Genomic DNA, 6632 nt, shown 5'->3' on the forward strand with positions numbered 1-6632 from the left:
TTTCCTGTCTGTACATCATTTTTAGTTTCTCTAGCTCTCAGTTTCCTTATCAGGGAAATGAGGAGATCAAACTAGGTAATTTCCAAGACCTTTTTCCATATCCAAATCTATTACTGTTGTTCTTCAGTTATTTTCAGTCCTGTCCGACTCTCGGTGACTCCATCTGGGGCTTTTTTGGCAAGGATACTGGAGTGGTTTGCCATTTCCTTCTCCAGCTCATTTTACAGATGAGGAAACTGAGGCAAACAGGGTCAAGTGACTTGCCCAGGGTCACACAGATAGTAAGTGTCTGAGGTCAGATTTGAACTCAGGAAGATGAGTCTTCCCAGATCCAGGCCAGGTACTCTTATCCTCTCTATCCAGGGAATGCACCACCTAGCTTCCCTAAATCTAAATCTAAGGTCCTATATATATTTTGTATTTACTTATCTAGAGGCACATTGCTCCCCCAGTAGAAGTAAGGTCTTTGAGGATAATAATTGTCTGGTTTTGGCCTAGTATCACTAGAGTGCTGCTAACTCAGGGACGCTCTGGGCTTGGAATCGGGATGCACTTAATTCTCTCTTTCCCAGTTCATTTGATCCATACAGTGGCCCTGCAAAGTAGCAGATGAGGAAGCTAAGAGGGAGAAAGATTGAATTGACTTGCTCAAAACCACACAACTAAGAAACGGCTGTTCAAACTCTGAGTCTTTCTACTATTTCATAACACTAAGGCAAAGTACAAACACGCCACTCATGGCACGAAACAAGACTGGGGTATTTAACAAAATAGCTTTTTTTTATTTAATATTTTAGCTTTCAACATTGATTTCCACAAGATTTTGAGTTACAGATTTACTCCCCATTTCTACCCACCCCTGGCATATATTCTGATTGCTTCATTCCCCAATCAGCCCTCCCTTCTTTCACCCCATTTCCCCCCCCCATCCCCTTTCCCTTTACTTTCTTGTAGGGCAGGATAGATTTCTATGCCCTATTTCCCTATATATCTTGTTTCCCAGCTGCATTCAAAAAATTTTTTTTTACTTTTTCTAAGCATCTGCTTTTAAAACTTTGAGTTTCAAATTCTTTCCCCTCTTCCCTTCCCACCCACCCTCCCTAGGAAGACAAGCAATTCAACATAGATCACACATGTAAAGCACTTCCACAATGCTCATGTTGTGAAAGGCTAACTATACTTCCTTCCATCCTATCCTGTCCCCCTTTATTCAATTTTCTCTCTTGACCCTGTCCCTTTTCAAAGGTGTTTGCTTTTGATTACCTCCTCCCCCTATCTGCCCTCCCTTCTATCATCCCCCCTTTTTTATCCTCTTTCCCTTACTTTCCTGTGGAGTAAGATACCCAATAGAGTGTGTATGTTGTTCCCTCCTCAAGTTGAATCTGATTTAAGAGTAAGATTCACTCATTCCCCCTCACCTGCCCCCTCTTCCCTTCCAAAAGAACTGCTTTTTTGCCACTTTTATGTGAGGTAATTTACCCCATTCTATCTCTCCTTTTCTCCCTCTCTCAATATATTCCTCTCTCACCCCTTAAATTTATTTCAGTTTTTAGGTGTCATCCCTTCATATTCAACTCATTCTGTGCCCTCTGTCTATATTCCCTTCAACTCCCCTAATACTGAGAAAGGTCTCCTGAATGACACATATCATCTTTCCGTGTAGGAATGTAAACATAACAGTTCAACTTTAGTAAGTCCCTTATGAATTCTCTTTCCTGTTTACCTTTTCATGCTTCTCTTGATTCTTGTATTTGAAAGTCAAATTTTCTATTCAGTGCTGGTCTTTTCACTGAGAAAGCTTGAAAGTCCTCTATTTTATTGAAAATCCATATTTTGCCTTAGAGCATTATACTCAGTTTTTCTGGGTAGATGATACTTGGTTTTAATCCTAGCTCCTTTGACCTCCGGAATATCATATTCCAAGCCCTTTGATCCCTTAACGTAGAAGCTGCTAGATCTTGGATTATTCTGATTGTGTTTCCACAATACTCAAATTGTTTCTTTCTGGCTGCTTGCAATATTTTATCCTTGACATGGAAACTCTGGAATTTGGCAACAATATTCCCAGGAGTTTTCTTTTTGGGATCTTTTTCAAGAAGCAATCGGTGAATTATTTCAATTTCTATTTTACCCTCTGGTTCTAGAACATCAGGGAAGCTTTCCTTGATAATTTCTTGAAAGATGATATCTGGGCTCTTTTTTTGATCATGGCTTTCAGGTAGTCCAATAATTTTTAAATTATCTGTCCTGGATCTATTCTCCGGGTCAGTGGTTTTTCCAATGAGATATTTCACATTGTCTTCCATTTTTTCATTCCTTTGGTTCTGTTTAATAATATCTTGGTTTCTCATGAAGTCACTAGCTTCCATTTGCTCCGATCTAATTTTTAAGGTGGTATTTTCTTCAGTGGTTTTTTGGACCTCCTTTTCCATTTGTCTAATTCTGCCTTTCAAGGCATTCTTCTCCTCATTGGCTTTTTGGAGCTCTTTTGACATTTGGGTTAATCTATTTTTTAAGGTATTATTTTCTTCAGTATTTTTTGGGTCTCCTTTAGCAAGTCATTGACTCATCCTTCATGGTTTTCTTACATCACTCTCATTTCTCTTTCCAATTTTTCCTCTACTCCTCTTACTTGCTTTTCCAAATGCTTTTTGAGCTCTTCCAGGGCCTGAGCCCAATTCATATCTTTCTGGGAAGCTTTTGATGTAGGATCTTTGACTTTGTTGACTTCTGGCTGTATGATTTGATCTTCTTTGTCACCAAAAAAGGAATCTAGAGTTTGAGTTTGAGTCTGAGTTCATTTTCACTGCCTGTTCATGTTGCCAGCCAACTCCTTGACCCTTGAGCTTTTTTTTGTCAGGATATGACTGCTTGTAGAGAGTACTTTGTCCCAAGCTTTAGGGTCCAAGCACTGCTGTTTTCAGAGCTACTTCTACTCCACCATCACCCCAGGCTCTGTCACAGCAGCACTCCTCCTCCCCCAAGAACCACCACGACCACAATTCAGATCCAAGCAGGGCATGATAAGAGAATCCACCTTTGTGCCCACAAAGCACTTCTTGCCTTCCCGCTCTTATCTGCTTCTAGATTCCTCTCACCATGTGACCCAGGGACTCGGGAAGCCGCTGACACTGGAGCTCTGGAGGCAGCCTCAAGAGCTTCCTGCTGCTGCTTTGGCCCCCACTGCACCACTTCCTCCACCCCCAGAGCTGGCAGCCCGACCTCTCTGAATTTGATCCTGTAGTTTCCCCCTGACCTGCTCTTTGGTGTTTGTGGGTTTAGAAGTCTGTTAACTGCCTCAGCTCACTGTTTCATGGCCCCAAGGCCTGTTCTGGCTGGCTGACTCCGGGTCTGGTCTGTCCCAGCGTGCTGGCTGCCCTCCACTCTCAGCACCATGCAATAGACCCTTCCCAGTGACCATCCAGGCTCTCCTGGGCTGGAGATCTGTTTCCCTCTGCTATTTTGTAGGTTCCACAGCTCTAGAATTTGTTCAGAGCCATTTTTTACAGGTGAGCAAGTCTTTGCTTTCCTGTCACCATCTTGGCTCAGCCCCACCCCCAAAAAATAGCTTTTTAAACAGTAAAGTTACCTCACAGCAAAAATAAATCTGAGCAAGCCAACAAAGAAAAACATAAGGTTGTTCCTTTTTCAGTAGGAGGGAAGAAAATGGCCAGTTTATTTTATTTTGATTGTTTCCCCTGAAATTTTCGTATCTATGTATTATCTGTTTCTAAATTCCTTTTTAAAATTACATTTAATTCTTCTAATTAACAAAAACCTATTTCCCTCTCTCTCCTACCTCCTTCCCCTATTAAAACACACAGACACAGAGACACACAGACACACAAACACACATACAACAAATACTTGTAACAAAAACACATAGTCAAGCAAAAAAAAAATTCCTGCATTGGCCATGTCCAAAAGAATAACTCTCATTCTACACCCTGAGTCCATCACATATCAGGGATGTGCTTCATTCTAGGTCCTCTGAAGACACGGTTAGTCATCACTTTAAACTTAAGAACTTTTTCTTAAGTCTTTCAAAGTTGTTTGTCTTTACATTTCTGGTCCTATGGTATAAATTGTTCTCCTGGTTCTGCTCATTTCACTTTGCCTGAGTTCATATGAGTCTTCCCAAGTTTCTCTGAAATCATCCATTTCTTTAGTTTTCAGTTTGTCGCCATCACACAAAGAGCTGCTATAAATGTTTCTATGCATGTTCATCCTTAATTCAATTGCAAAATTCACTCTTAATCTCATTGGCTCAGGTTCAAATTTATTTTAAAATTGTCTTGAATTGGCTCTTTATACCCATTGTCTCCTGCAACTGCTTTCTTTAACTTTCCGTTCCTTAATGTATTCTGAAATGTGACTTATGACACAAACCCTTTGCCAGCCTACTAAGTAGGCACTGGAGGGGGCTTGCCTCTTTACATTTTACCTTGCCCCTTACTCCTCACTGAGCCTTTCACTTTGGGAGTCAGGAAGATCCATCAAGGACTCTGGAGCCATCCTTAGCTCATTTATTCCCAGATTTTTCTCTTCATTGTTGTTCATTGGGTAGCAAATAGAAGCCCCCATCACCTCGTTGGGTTGATGTTTACTTTTCCATGTGAGTGGGCCCTGGGAGGGCAGACTGCAGTTGGAAAGTGCTTCCTCTTCTTTTTTGCTGCTGCTGCTGCTGCTGCTCCTACTGCTGCTACTACTTTCACTACTGCTGCTGCTCCTGCTTTTGCTACTACTACTGCTATGCTGCTGCTCTGCTGCTACTGCTGCTGCTGCCACTTCCTTTAGTACTACTGCTGCTACTGCTACTTCTACTCCTGCTGCTACTGCTCTGCTGCTGCTACTACTTTTACTACTGCTGCTGCTGCTACTTCTTTTTCTTTAAGGCAATGGAGTTTTATTAACACAATAAACCACCAGGAAACATCCCCAGCAGCACTGGTTACTAGAGTCTTTTGGGAGTGTGGGTGACACTGAAGAGAGTGAGGTGTGCACATGCACTGTTCTTTCACTGTAGAAAGCTCTAAAGCATTTCTTCCATGGAAGGAATGGTAGCTTTGGCTTCTGGTTCAACAACTTCCCTGAAGAAATTATTAGTAGGTAATATCCTTGAGACCTAGGTTATTTCCACCTTTTGTTGCCCAACAAAGACAGTAATGCTGCATAAGTTGTTCAAGAAGCTCCATTTCATCAAGGAATTCAAGCGATTCTATTCTGCTCACTTCAGCTCGGGGCAGATTGCTATATAACTCCATCATGTCAACAGCAGAAGCTTTCTCCCATCCATTTGACAGCAGATGTCGTTTCTGAGAGTCTAAAGATTTGCAGGTTTCAACTCCAGCCAGGTCACACTGTTGCCTTTGAAGGTTCTCAACCATGATCTGCCCAAATTTATCATCCATATTAAATTGTTTGTAGTTTATGAACATCGCTGTTTCAAAGGTGTTGGCTGCCCATTTTATCAGACTTGCTGATTGCTCTGGTGTCATGTAAACCAGTACACATTCTGCTATCAGCAGAGTTGGAAATTGTGTATTCATGTTACATTTCTTTAGTTTCTCTTCCATGTTGTGTAAGCCTCTGAGATCTGCTCCCACAATGGCAGCTCTATTTGAATCCAAGACACGTCCATCTAATAGAAAAGATTCTTCTGAATGTAATTCCTGGATTATATAGTTTTCTTGTGACTATCGTTGGAAAATCAACTTCAAAATATTTTTTGGTAGAAGATTTTCACGCTTTAATTTCCAGAATGTAGTATCCATTCCAGCACCAAGATTTATAACTTGACAATTGCATTCTGTCTTCTTTAGGAAAGCCTTTAGCAGCTGATTGACACCATGAATCCAAGCAAAGTACCCTCTGTTAATTTCAAGAGCCTTCCTTTCTTTTGACAACCTCACAAAATGCCAAATATAAGAGCCATGCCAGTAGCCAATGCTTACAGCAAACCTCTTGCAGAGGGAGGCATCATCACAGGTGCCTCGAATGCCCTCATCTCCCATGTTGCTGTCCGAGCTGGAGACAGGGAGCTCCTGGAGGCTACAGGAGGCCATGGGAGACTCCCGTTTGGTCTCCACATTAGACTCCAGGGTGGGCTTCAGGGCACACTCACAGAGGCGCCCTCCCGGGTGGGGACATGGACTCCCAGACCGGGGTTAGCAGGTGGAAAAGAGAGCTCCTACTACTGCTTTTATTACTACTGCTGCTGCTGCTGCTGCCCCGTAGTTGTGGACAACTACTGATACGGAAATTCCCTCTACTGATACAGTCAGAAATTCTTCCATAATTTATAGCCTCGGTTCTAATACAACAATTAGTTATTAAATATAAAAGAGAAATATTCATTCCTCACATTCCCCCATTTGATTGAGAGATGAAATCTCAATGAATCATTAACTGATCCTACATACATTTCATCAAGGATTCTTAACTATAGGGCTTATAATGATAATGATGTGAAGGGAAAAGGGGAGAAACTGATCAATGGATTGACAAAACCAAAGCGGGCTACTGCCCCCTTTAGTAAGTAGACCTTACAGATAAAAGATACAAAGGGAAAAAGTAAACAGTAAATAAAATAAAATTGTCCACTTAAGACTCAGAAGTCTCATCTCCTGCAG

The 6632-nt window shown here is 41.6% G+C and overlaps 1 pseudogene; it reads right to left on the reverse strand.

Moving 5' to 3' along the window:
• Nucleotides 1-5102: 5102 nt before the first annotated feature.
• Nucleotides 5103-6065, reverse strand: LOC118830058 (annotated as a pseudogene).
• Between the last annotated feature and the right edge of the window lie 567 nt (nucleotides 6066-6632).

This window comes from Trichosurus vulpecula, chromosome 8 (assembly GCF_011100635.1).
Source record: "Trichosurus vulpecula isolate mTriVul1 chromosome 8, mTriVul1.pri, whole genome shotgun sequence".
In the NCBI taxonomy this organism is placed as follows: Eukaryota; Metazoa; Chordata; class Mammalia; order Diprotodontia; family Phalangeridae; genus Trichosurus; species Trichosurus vulpecula.